General features: G+C 37.4%; 1 protein-coding gene across 7 annotated transcripts in view; it reads right to left on the bottom strand.

Moving 5' to 3' along the window:
* Positions 1–998: 998 nt before the first annotated feature.
* The window catches only part of LOC148952935 (uncharacterized), a 49,062-nt gene continuing 37,661 nt past the window's right edge, over positions 999–12,399 (bottom strand). For all 7 annotated transcript variants that reach the window (XM_089088185.1, XM_089088190.1, XM_089088184.1 and 4 more), the window contains one exon: positions 999–1,252. The gene's annotated coding sequence lies outside the window, so the exon portion shown is untranslated. The remainder of the gene's footprint in view (positions 1,253–12,399) is intronic.

The following is a 12,399-nucleotide window of genomic DNA, read 5'->3' as shown; positions in this document are numbered from 1 at the left end:
ACTTCTAATGACGGCTAAGTATGAATAAGCCTAATGCGCAATTGCCTAAGGCACAGTGTGCAAGCAGGAATTTGTAGCTCAGTGCTTCTTTGGTTTTGCCAGGGACCAGGCACATCTCTCAAATCCCTAAAAACGTGTAGTTTTATATCACCAGGAACATTGCTCGTTGGCGCATCGGATTCATCTCTGATTAGGACCTACCCACCCTATCATGATTTAAAAATAGCAATTTCAGCAATTAGAACTTGCAAAAACAATTTACTAATAAGATTGACCCTTAGCCGACTCTTCAACACTGAACCAAGAAAGCTCTTGTTTGCAGGACTGCCAATACCCAGACTTTAAAGCGTGTCCAAGAACGTCAAAAGATTGCCTTTTTTTAATCAAAAATGAGTAAAAAAAAAAAAAAAAAAATCTCCGCTCATAGTTACGCAATTTCCTCATGCAATCTCACAGAATCGCAAAACTTCCACAGAACAATTAACCTCACTGAATTTTTTTATGAGAGGGGAAGAGGGCATAGGGTCAAACGTTCCTTTACTACTAGAAATGTTTGAGCAGGGTTGCATGAGAATGAGTTAAAATAGTTTGATTTTTTTAGTATGATGGTAAAGGGAGGATAATCATCCCCGGATGGTCATTAAACCCTTTTGAGGTTTACCAAAACAAGGACGAGAATAATTAATGTCACTGGTCAGCCTTCATATTATGAAGCAACTTTAATCTGAAGGATTTTTAATCTGCTTCATGGGCTCACCCCATATTCAACTGGGTTTTACCTACATCCCAAAATTAGTAACCTATCCTCAAATAGTAGTTACCACCGTGAATTTTGAAAAAAAGACTACATTATTAAAAATTTGCACACAAATTGACCCACATATTCAAAATATGTCCTTAATCTGATACTTGAATAGTTAGTATTTTCCCAGGGACCCAACTAATCTTCTACATAAGCTACTTATATTTACGTATAATTTTAAGTTTCAACATCACAGAACAAAAAACTTTATTTGTCAAAAACAGAAAAAAAAACAAGGCAAGATATCGATAGGAATCAAGTAAAAAGTTCATTTCCCACACATTTTGTCATTTTAAAACCCACAAGATAACAGCACATTTTGCACACAAATACATCTTTTTAAACAATTGTACAAAAAACTTCAGTCTTCAAATGGTGCCACAATGGAAATTAATGGCCAGATACTGCAGCGCTTTGGTTTCATCCAAGAAAAAAAACATGCATGACCCTCTGAAAAAAAAAAAAAAAAAAAAAAAAAAAAAAAAACATTGGCAAAAAACATTGCATATCTTCAATTTTTTCATACTATTAAACACTGAGCTTTTCTGTCCTTTCATAGCGAATACGAAACTAGTCCTCGGAATTGAACAAACATTTTCGTTTGTTAATCCATTTCAACTAAAATTTAATCATTACACAAAATTAAAAAAGAGGGAGAGAGAAGAAAAACGACTCAAAACTAGATTCAGATAAAAACCCTTACCAGCCCCCCTCCCCCCACATCATCTGGCACGTATACTTGAGTCTTTTAGCTGAAAGTGTGCCTAAATACCATTCTAACTTACAAATGAAGATATTACTAAAAGGATTCGGGGATGGGGGCTAGAAAACCTTATTAATTTATTGAAAAAGATTACAATTCTATCAAGGTATATCTTTGTTTTACCATCATTTTCTGATTTTGGGACTATAATATTGGCACAGGGAAATATTGATTCCTCAATAACTAGGATTCATTTCTCCCTCAAATACATATATTCATAGTGCATTTTCCCTGTATTTAAGTGCATGTTTTTTCTCTTCAAATACTTAGATAAGCTTGCACAAATGAACAAAACCATCCTTTTCTCTTGAAAAGCTTTGACACCACCTACAAATCCCCCAAAAATTTGCACCTAATTCCCTCAAATGGTTAAACAATAAATTTATAAAGTAAAAATAAAGCATTTTTATCGTTTTACCAACATTTTTCAGAGGAAGCGTAAATGTTCCAACGAAATCAGATAGATTAGGGGGTATATTTGTTCTAAAAAATCGCAAATTCTCGATCCCGTTATGTTTTTTAGTTTAAAAATTTCTTTCTGATTCTGACTCTTTCTCTGGCAGTATCTTGACTTTAAAACATTTGAAATCTGAATCATTTTTTCTGGATGGATCGACAAACAGATTTTACCTTGCTAATCCATACCAAGCCTACCAAAGGGTTAAAAAGGCGCTAATTATAACCTTCTATGCAAAGAACTTTTAGGCGGAGGTTCTCCGCCGGAGAACAGTCTTCATTTTGGTTAAATAAGTTTTTGGTGTAAGATATTGGGAGTGCAAGGATTATCTGCTCTAACAATGGTGCGAACCCTGATAATGAGTTAGGAAAGTCCTTGATGTCTAAACAAAAATTCTATGACACACTCTACACGGTCAAACACCTTCGTCCAGAATTAGAAATCAAAACAAGTTAGTTCCAGTAAAAAAGAAAAAAAGGAAAAAAAAGAAAAAAAGAGAAGAATATGAGTATTGATTAGCCCCGGTTTTTATGCATTTGTCAAACAGTTCGTGGTAACGAACTGTAAGTAAGGAGCGACCCGGCTCAATGGTAACCGAAATTCTAGAAAACGGGTTTTTCATACCAATAGATACATCAAAAGAATCAGATTTCAATGCTGATTTCAAATATATAATTTACATCAAGTTTAGGGTTACCCATCAAAAGTTACACGCCTGAGAAAATTTGGCTGATTTGCAAAAAAGGGGGGAAAGACCGCCTAAAAGTTATAGAACCTAATGAAAAGCATACCATCATATTCAGCGTATCAGAGAACCCTACTGCAGAGGTTTCAAGCTCCTATCTACAAAAATGTGGAATTTTGCATTTTTTGCCAGAAGAAAGATCACAGATGCGTGTTTATTTTTTTTTTTTCCCCAGGGGTGATCGTATCGACCCAGTGGTCCTAGAATATCTTGGTAGGGCTCATGGGAACGGAAATTAAAAGTTCTAGTACCCTTTTTAAGTGACCAAAAAAAAATGGAGGGCAACTAGGCCCCCTCCCACGCTTATTTTTTTCCCAAAGTCACCCGATCAAAATTTTGAGATAGCCATTTTGTTCAGCATGGTCGAAAATATGATAAATATGTCTTTTAAGATGACTTAATCCCACGAAGTCCCCGGGGGGAGGGCTGAAAGTTATGAACTTTACCCAATGTTAACATATAGCATTGGTTATTGGGAAGTATAAAGAAGTTTTCAGGAGGGTTTTTTCTGGTAGTGGGAGGGAAGGGTGGGTCGGGGGTTATGTTGGAGGATCTGTCCATGAAGGAAGTTTTCATGGGGGAAGGGAAATTGCCATGAAGGGGGCGCCGGACTTGCCAGCATTATTTATTGGTTATGTGGAAGTATACAGACATTTTCAGGAAGGATTTTTTTCTGGAGGGGGGGGAGGCTAGAGGAGGGGGTTACTCTGGAGAATTTTTCCGTGGATGATGTTTTTTTGGGATAGGGGACATTTCTATGAAGGGGGCGCCGGATTTCCAAGCATTATTTAAAAAACGATCAGAAATTAAATAAAAAAAACAAGTCTTTTCAACTGAAAGTAAGAAGGAACATTTGAACATAAAACGAACAGAAATTATAACGTATGTGAGGGGGTTCTCCCCCAAGTCAATACCTCGCTCTTTACGCTACAGTTTTTTTTAGTGCTTTCAAAAGAGCTATCTATTCTAATTAAACGGCCTTTGTGATTCAGGGGTTTGTTAATCAAATTTTTTTTTAACTTTTAACGTAAAGAGCGTGGTTTTGACTAAGGGGAGAACCCCCTCATATAAGTAATAACATATACGTAATAAAAAAACAATAAAAAAAACAAGCGATACGGCTCAATAGTAATCGAAACTTTTAAAAACGGAATTTTGATGTCAATAAATGTATCAAAAGAATGTGTTTATAATGCTGATTCTAAATATATCAATTTTATTAAGTTTAGTATTACTCATCAAAGGCTACGAGCCTCAGAAAATTTACCCAATTTTTTAAAGAGGGCTGAAACATTCCCTACAAGTGAAAGAATTTTAATGAAAATCACACCGTCAGATTCAGCGTATCAGAAAACTCTATTACATAGGTTTCAAGCTCATATCTGTAAAAATCTGCAACTTTGTATTTTTTGCCAGAAGAAAAATATACGAATATAGAAGTTAGTTACGTATGTTAATTTGTAAAGACATCCATTTAGCAAAAGAAAAGTAAAATTTTTATGCAAATTTTGTTTACTTATTCAATGACGGTTAGCCAAAATAAAAGCTGCAGTAACTAAAAAACGATCTGAAATTAAATAAAAAAAACAAGTTTTTTTAAATGAAAGTAAGGAGCAACATTAAAACTTAAAACGAACAGAAATTATTCCATATATGAAAGGGGCTGTCCCCTCCTCAACGCCTTGCTCTGTGCGCTATAGTTTGACTCTTTTTTACAAGTCTATTTTTTAAAACAATACAAAACTTTAGCGTAAAGAGCTAGGCGTTGAGGAGGGGACAATCCCTTTAATATACGGAATAATTTCTGTTCGTTTTAAGTTTTAATGTCGCTCCTTACTTTCAGTTTAAAAAACTTGTTTTTTTTTTATTTAATAAAAGAAAGGTTCAATATCTTAGATCCGTTAAGTCATTAAGTGGACAAGCCTATGTGCTGAAGAAAAAGATAAATTCGCTTTGCGATATGTTTTTTTTTTTGCAATTAAACCTTTGTTTGATTTTAAGAGTAAAAATTCTGAATATGACGAGCCAGGCAGATTTTCCGTCACCAAATCTACCGAGCTATTCAACTTCACCTTCGCACCATTCAAAGGCCAAGAAGCCACTGGGATTGTTTAAGGTTTTTTTCATTTAACTTACAAATCTGTGGCTAAATTAAAAGGCTCACCAAGTCTAAAGCTCTTATACGCTATTTGAAAGCAATTTCCGTCTTGTAAAAACTTATCTTCCCATGAATTCGCACCATTTAATCGCCAAGAAGCAACTAAGATTAGTGCTTATTTATTCAACTTACGAATCCGTGGCTAAATTGATCAGACTCGTGAAGTCTAGACGTCAAAATACACGGTTTGAATGATAAGTCCATCAAGTCAAAATTGAACTTCTCATTTCTTCGCACCATTAAAATGCTAACAAGCCACTAGGATCACCCAGCGGGAGTCTTCTCACTTTATAAATCGACTGCTAAATTAGCAACCTCGTTTAGTCCCTTAAAAGTGAAGGTGGGGGGGGGGCAATGGAAATACAAAAAAAATATTTTTAAACGAAAGTGCCAAAACATGGTATTTTTTTTTAATCTCAGAGAAAGGCAAAACAACCTTGGGGGAAGGGGAATAGGCTAAATTAACTTGCAAAATCTGAGGTATTTAAACCTGACTTTCTGAATTCAAAGTACCGTCCTATCAAAAGTCACTTACAGATAAACGATATTTGTTACTAAGTCAAAAGTGAACCTTTAGTTTGGTATTTCATGTGTACACACACTGAAGGTATGTTGGGAAGACAACTATGAGGAGTGAAAGCTATTTAAGTTTGCACTATCAGTTTTTAACACTTGGAACTCCTTAAAACGTCTCATAAACACGAATTGAAACCATGTGCATTTTTGTTCTTTCATTAAGGGGTTTTACTAAAAAAAAAAAAAAAAAAAAAAAAAAAAAAAAAATCACTTCGACTCTTAAAAGGGGCACTGGAACTTATGATTACCAATCCAATTAGTCCCCTCCAAAGCATATACGACCACCATTTTTATAAGAACCTTATATGCCCTAATGGCATAACTTACAACCCTTTCCCTAAGAGCTATAGGGGGGAGGGGCTGTCTTCCTCACAGATATAATTTCCGAAACCTTCAACTACGGTGAGTAAACTTTAACTTTAACTAACTTTATTTTCAGACTTATTTCTCCTGCTGTTTGTCTTTATTTCGTACTCTGCTTCCTTATACCTGTTTTAGAAGATTGATCAAACAGTTAATGGTAACGAACTTTAAGCAAGGAGAATCTTGACTCAACATAACCAAAACTTTCAAAAAAATAACTGTAAAACAAAAAAAGAGCTGTTTTCGTTTTTGATGTTTTTTTTTTCTTAGTGATATATCTTACTGGAATACAGCCAAACTATTGAAAAAATACATTAAATAAAAAATATTGCAATACTATGAAGACTTAAAAAAAAAAAAAATAAATAATGTAACTAAGGTGAGTAAACTGTTCGTCCAATATATCGTTCATTAGATTAAAAGCCCTAGACTTAAACCTTGCCCCCAAAAACATTTTTTGAGAGCGCTCGTGATTAAAATACGAAATGTGGAATATGAGAGAAGCATAAGAATCGTAAGAGTTAATGGCTGAAAAGATATACATTTCCAAATTATCCAGGCTCCTTACATATCCGGAATGGAAATTCTTAATTTTGAATTTGTCTTTAAACTGAAGCATAGATTTCAAATAAAAAAGAGGGAAAGGAGTTCTAAAAGGAGATTATAGGATGAGGAGAAAGGACGAAGAGTATATTTAGTATAAGAATATAATTCCAGAGGAGATTCGGGAAGAGAAAAATGAGTTTCAAGATTTCCCTCTATGTCAGGAAATATAAGGGTAGCAAATTTTAAGGCATACTTTGGATACGGATTGTAAAACTACAGTGTCAAAAACACAGATTAAACGCACATTTTTGAAAAAGTGGTTCTGAACATCTGTGCAAACTTAGGATGATAGAAGAATTTCTCTACACGGTCCGACTGCACTGGGCACAGGAAAAATTAAAATTTAGGGCTTTCAAAGGGATTATTTCACGCATACAACTTCCACCTAAGGAAAATTTTCCCCCTTAGAGGAATAACTAAAGTTTTGGAAGAAGACGATCTCTTGAAAGGCTCTTCTGGATTAAATATTTAATATTTCGCAAATTTTGGATCAATATCAAAGAAAACCTAGGAAAAAAAGGTTTCTCATGATTGTACTGCTAAGGAGCTCCATATTGGTGTATAATAGGTATAGTGTACTAGAATTTTGCTGGCTTTTGAATAGCCTAAGTGTTTTTGCTTGGCTTGCTTCTTATTGTGTAGTGCTTGTTTTATTGCTATATATTGTTTTAGTGCTTGCTTTTTTGTACTTATTTTTTTTGCTTCTAGGCTATTTCCTGTCTAGGCTATTGAAAATTTCTCTATTGACATGGCCGAGCCTTCTGATCACCCATTACAGTGTGATGGGGCTCCTGGGGCTGGTGGCCATACTCCCAGTGTCCTGGTGTGGGGACAGACTGCTGACAATAAAGACAATGGACCTTTACCCAGAGCATGCATAGGATACATAGGAAAGCTACTGTCACAAAATGTATGCAGAGATTTTGGGGTGGTTTGCCCTAATGTAACACTTGGTGGTGCTGAGGAAGTACTGGCCAAGAACAAAGAAACTGCTTCTACGATTATGTTGCTTAGATGACTAAAAGTTAACAATACTGAAGTAGGCTAGTCTTCAAAGAGAGAGTTCTCGGAAAAATATGGAAGGGAAATGTTTCCTTCCCGGGCAGTTGGGCTAAAAGAGGAGGTCTTAGAAGAAGTAAAGGCTCAACCAAATATAAAAGATGTCAAAATTGCAAATGAAGAGAATATATCAAAGAGTGGTAAAAGACAAGAGTCATATATGATCTTAATCAACTTCAATACTGATGTACCATTCCCAGCAAGAATTGCTGTATGGGGTGTCCAGATATATGTTCATGAACATTTACCAAACCCAAGGCAATGCTACAAATGTTTGAAATTTGGCCATATAGCAGTAAACTGCTGGGGAAAAGAGAGATGCTTGATTTGTGCAGAAGCCCATAATTCCAGAACATGCCCCTCAAAAGATGAATCTAACCCTCCCAAAAAATACAGCAACTGTAATGAGGCTCATACAGCCAATAGCAGAGACTGCAAGATCTACAAAGAGAAGACCAATAAATTAAGAGCATCAGTAATTAATACAAGGAGCTTTAGCCAGGTAACAACTGCCCAAACAACCCAAGCCACAAGACCAACTGGGTTGGCAGACCCACAAATACCCTACAATGCATTCCCACCTCTAATATGTAACCATGAAGAAGAGATCCTTAAGCTTAGAAAATCTGTTGAGCGGTTAACAAAGCTGGTAACCTCCCTCTGCTCAATCCTCCTACAACAAAAAGATACAGATGAAACAAACAAAGAACTCATTAGGGATATGGCTGATGAGCTCAGTTCTGATGAAGACCCATCAGACATTGTCATGAGTACATCAGAATCAGAAGATAAAGAAGGAGTAGGAAATGCCTGTAAGAGGGCAAAACTAGGAAACAGAGGTAAAGGAAAAGAGGAAAAAACACCCATGCAATATGAAGGTCCTACAGCTAAATACACAGGGTTTGGGAAGGACAAAGGTAATTGAGCTCCGCAATCTCATCCTCAGGCTACAACCAGATTTAGTCTTGCTACAAGAAACGTTCCTTGCTGCAGAAAAACCTACACCAAAGTTCCGAGGATATACTGCAGAAAGGTGGGACAGGGACCAGGGAACTGGGGGTGGGCTCATAACCTTTGTTACAGATTGTCTTGCCCATATTGTGGAGCCTAGTGTACCAGGAAGAAATGAAATAGGATCAATTAAAGTAAAATTCAAAGAAAATTGGATAAGCATTGTCAACTATTATAATACTTCTACAGAAAACTTAGATGTAAAACAACTAAAGGAGGTTCTGAATAGTTGTGAAAACTCAAAAATATTGGCTGGAGATTTCAACCTCCACAATCCCATGTGGGATACAGTATCACCTCAGGATCACAAGTCAAATGAACTGACCAACATTATCATTGATGCGGCATTCTTGACATGCTTACTCATCCCCCTGGATCTTGGTACAAGACTTGATAAAACAACTGGAAAAACATCTACAATTGACTTGACCTTGGCTTCCCCAAACCTATCAACTGACTTCAACATTAGAATCCCAGACACTTTCTCATCAGATCACTATCCAGTATTAACTACCTTTCACATGCTTGAGGAGCATAGGAACACATATCAAGTACAAGAATTGAAACTACGGAACTTTAAAGAAGAGATGTGTCCAGCCTGGAGATATGAGGTTGACCAGCAGCTTAACAAAACCCAAGATACAGCTGCCATGACTACAGATGAACTGACAGACACACTCACCAACGCCCTAATCAGTGCAGGTCAGAAGGTATTTGGTTATAAGAAATTTAAGGGAAAAAAGCTCAACTCAATCCCTGGATAGAATTCAACATGCCAAAAAGCCCACACTGAGAAGAAACAAGCTGAGAACAAGGTCAAGCGAAACCCTAGCACCGAAACCGTATTGAACTGAATAAAAAGCTAGCAATACTCTGCCAGACCATAATCCAAGAAACAACTGCAAGCTGGACCTCTCTAATTGAGACAAAGTTCCAAAAGTCGACTTCCATTAGAGATCTGTGGCGAAATTTCCAAGCATTTGTGGGGAAAAAGAAAACAAGGAAGGAACTCCCAGTCCTCCTGAGAAATGGTATCCCAGTTACCTCAATCCAAGTAAAATTCAATATTCTTCATGACCAGTTCACTGAACAAGCACCAGAAAGTGAAAGACATCACCAAAAGACCCACTCTACCAAATACAACATAACTTTTGAGACTTTTACTGCATCAGAAGTTATTCAGCAAACTAAGAGACTGAAATCAGGTGCAATGGGACCTGACTTGATACACAATCAAATGTTAAGGAACCTTAGCCCCAAAACAGTAGAGATCATTACAGCTTTGTTCAACAAGTCTGCAGAAACATCAACAGTCCCAAAGCAGTGGAAGAAGGCCACAGTAATTCCTACATTGAAGACAGGAAAGGATCCAAAACTTCCAGCCTCCTACAGACCTATAGCCCTCACATCATGCCTTTGCAAACTTATGGAACACTTGTTAAGTTAAGAATCCTCCCAGAACTACCAAATTCACTCCAACATGAACAATTTGGTTTTCTCCCTAATAGAGGAACCAAACATGCACTTCCAAGGTTAGAACAGCAGATAAAATCTGGTTTCAAGCAGGATAAGGAGACACTAGCAGCTTTCTTGGATATGAGGGCTGCTTTTGATAGGGTTAGTGTGGATAACCTGATGGGAAAGTTAGTCTTTCCAAATCTGCCTAGAACTGAGGATGTGGACAGAAGATTACTTGAGAAACCGGGAACTGGAGATCCATATGGGGGAGAGTAAATCTCCATCAAGAACTAAGCCAGATGTGGGAGTACCTCAAGGGGGGAGTACTAAGCCCACTCCTCTTCCTTAATTATTGCAATGATATTAGTTTTGAACATAGTCTGGGATGCAATCTGTATTTGTATGCTGATGATATTGCATTTGTTGCAACATCAAGAGATAAGCATGCCCTGCAAGCTGCTGTCCAGAAGGGTATTGATTATCTTGGGTTATGGGCAATTGTCAACAGCATGGAATTCTCTCCTGCTAAGTCAGCAGTAATCCTCTTCACAAGGACAAAGATTCATTTAATGCCAAGGCTTTCAATCAATGGCACCACTGTCCCAGCAGTTGAAAAGTTCTGCTACCTTGGGGTGACTTTTGACAATTCACTCTAATGGACTCACTATGTGAATTATTTAATGGGAAACCTCAAGAGCAGAGCCAACTTTGTCAATGCTATTTGCTTATCTAAATAAGGAGCCCCTTTCTCTGTTGCCACCCAGCTTGTGAGAGCAGTTGTAATAAGCAAGCTGGATTATGGCTGCCTCCTATACCGAGAAGCACCTGCCCAACTCCTGAAAAAACTGGATACAGCCCTGCATTGTATACTGAGGAAAATTCTTGGATGCCTAAAATCAACCCCCCCTACCTGCAATATACTGTGAACGAGGACTGACAACATTAGAAACTAGAATGAAGAAATTAGAAGCACAATATTTTACACGGAAGATGTTGATCCCAAATGACAGATCCCAAATCTACAAAGAACTTATTGAAACATATGATCACAACCAAAGATTCCAACCAAAATCAATTCCACCATACTGTCGAATGGTGAAACACATCTCTGAAACAGCTGCTCCTATCCCAACTCCTGATGTTATTGATGAGGTAGGTTCAGCTTCTAGCACAGGTATAAAGTCAAATATAGCACTACCCCTGTTCTCAAGGGGTAGCCCAGAGGAACCACCAGACATGGCAAGAGCTAGGTGGCATGAATGGCTAGACCAGTGGACACAGACTGGACATAGAATGGTATTCACTGATGGATCATGCTTTGCCACTGGGGTTGGGGCTGCGGTTGTGGTCCTTGGGCTCAGTCATGCACTGTCTATTAAAGTAACAGAGAAGTTATATTTTCACTTATATTTTTCACAAGAATATTTTCACTTGAGTTGTATGCACTATTGAAAGCGTTTGAATTTATTGCAAGTGTTTTGCCAGTAAGTAAATATTTGATATGTAGCAAGCTGGATTATGGCTGCCTCCTATACCGAGAAGCACCTGCCCAACCCCTGAAAAAACTGGATACAGCCCTGCATTGTATACTGAGGAAAATTCTTGGATGCCTAAAATCAACCCCCCCTACCCGCAATATATTGTGAATTAGGACTGACAACATTAGAAACTAGAATGAAGAAATTAGAAGCACAATATTTTTCACGGAAGATGTTGATCCCAAATGACAGATCCCAAATCTACAAAGAACTTATTGAAACATATGATCAGAACCAAAGGTTCCAACCAAAATCAATTCCACCATACTGTCGAATGGTGAAATACATCTCTGAAACAGCTGCTCCTATCCCAACTCCTGATCTTATAGATGAAGTAGGTTCAGTTTCTAGCACAGGTATAAAGTCAAATATAGCACTACCCCTATTCTCAAGGGGTAGCCCAGAGGAACCACCAGAGATGGCAAGAGCTAGGTGGCATGAATGGGTAGACCAGTGGACACAGACTGGACATAGAATGGTATTCACTGATGGATCATGCTTTGCCACTGGGGTTGGGGCTGCGGTTGTGGTCCTTGGGCTCAGTCATGCACTGTCTATTAAAGTAACAGAGAAGTTATATTTTCACTTATATTTTTCACAAGAATATTTTCACTTGAGTTGTATGCACTATTGAAAGCGTTTGAATTTATTGCAAGTGTTTTGCCAGTAGGCAAATATTTGATATGTAGTGACTCACTTTCAGTGGTGAATTATTTGATGTATGGCCATAGGCCAGCAAGAAAATCAGTGCTGCTTTTAGAAAAGATACTGCTAAAACTGATGACAGCCAAGTGTGAGATTGTGGCAATATGGCTACCAGCACATGTTGGAATTAGGGGAAATGAGCAGGCGGATAAGCTGAC

The sequence above is a fragment of the Artemia sp. Qi Xiang Cuo genome, chromosome 4 (genome assembly GCF_049724085.1).
Source record: "Artemia sp. Qi Xiang Cuo chromosome 4, ASM4972408v1, whole genome shotgun sequence".
NCBI lineage: Eukaryota > Metazoa > Arthropoda > Branchiopoda > Anostraca > Artemiidae > Artemia > Artemia sp. Qi Xiang Cuo.
Note: the sequence above shows the minus strand (reverse complement) of the source record. Positions and strands in the feature narration are given on the sequence as shown.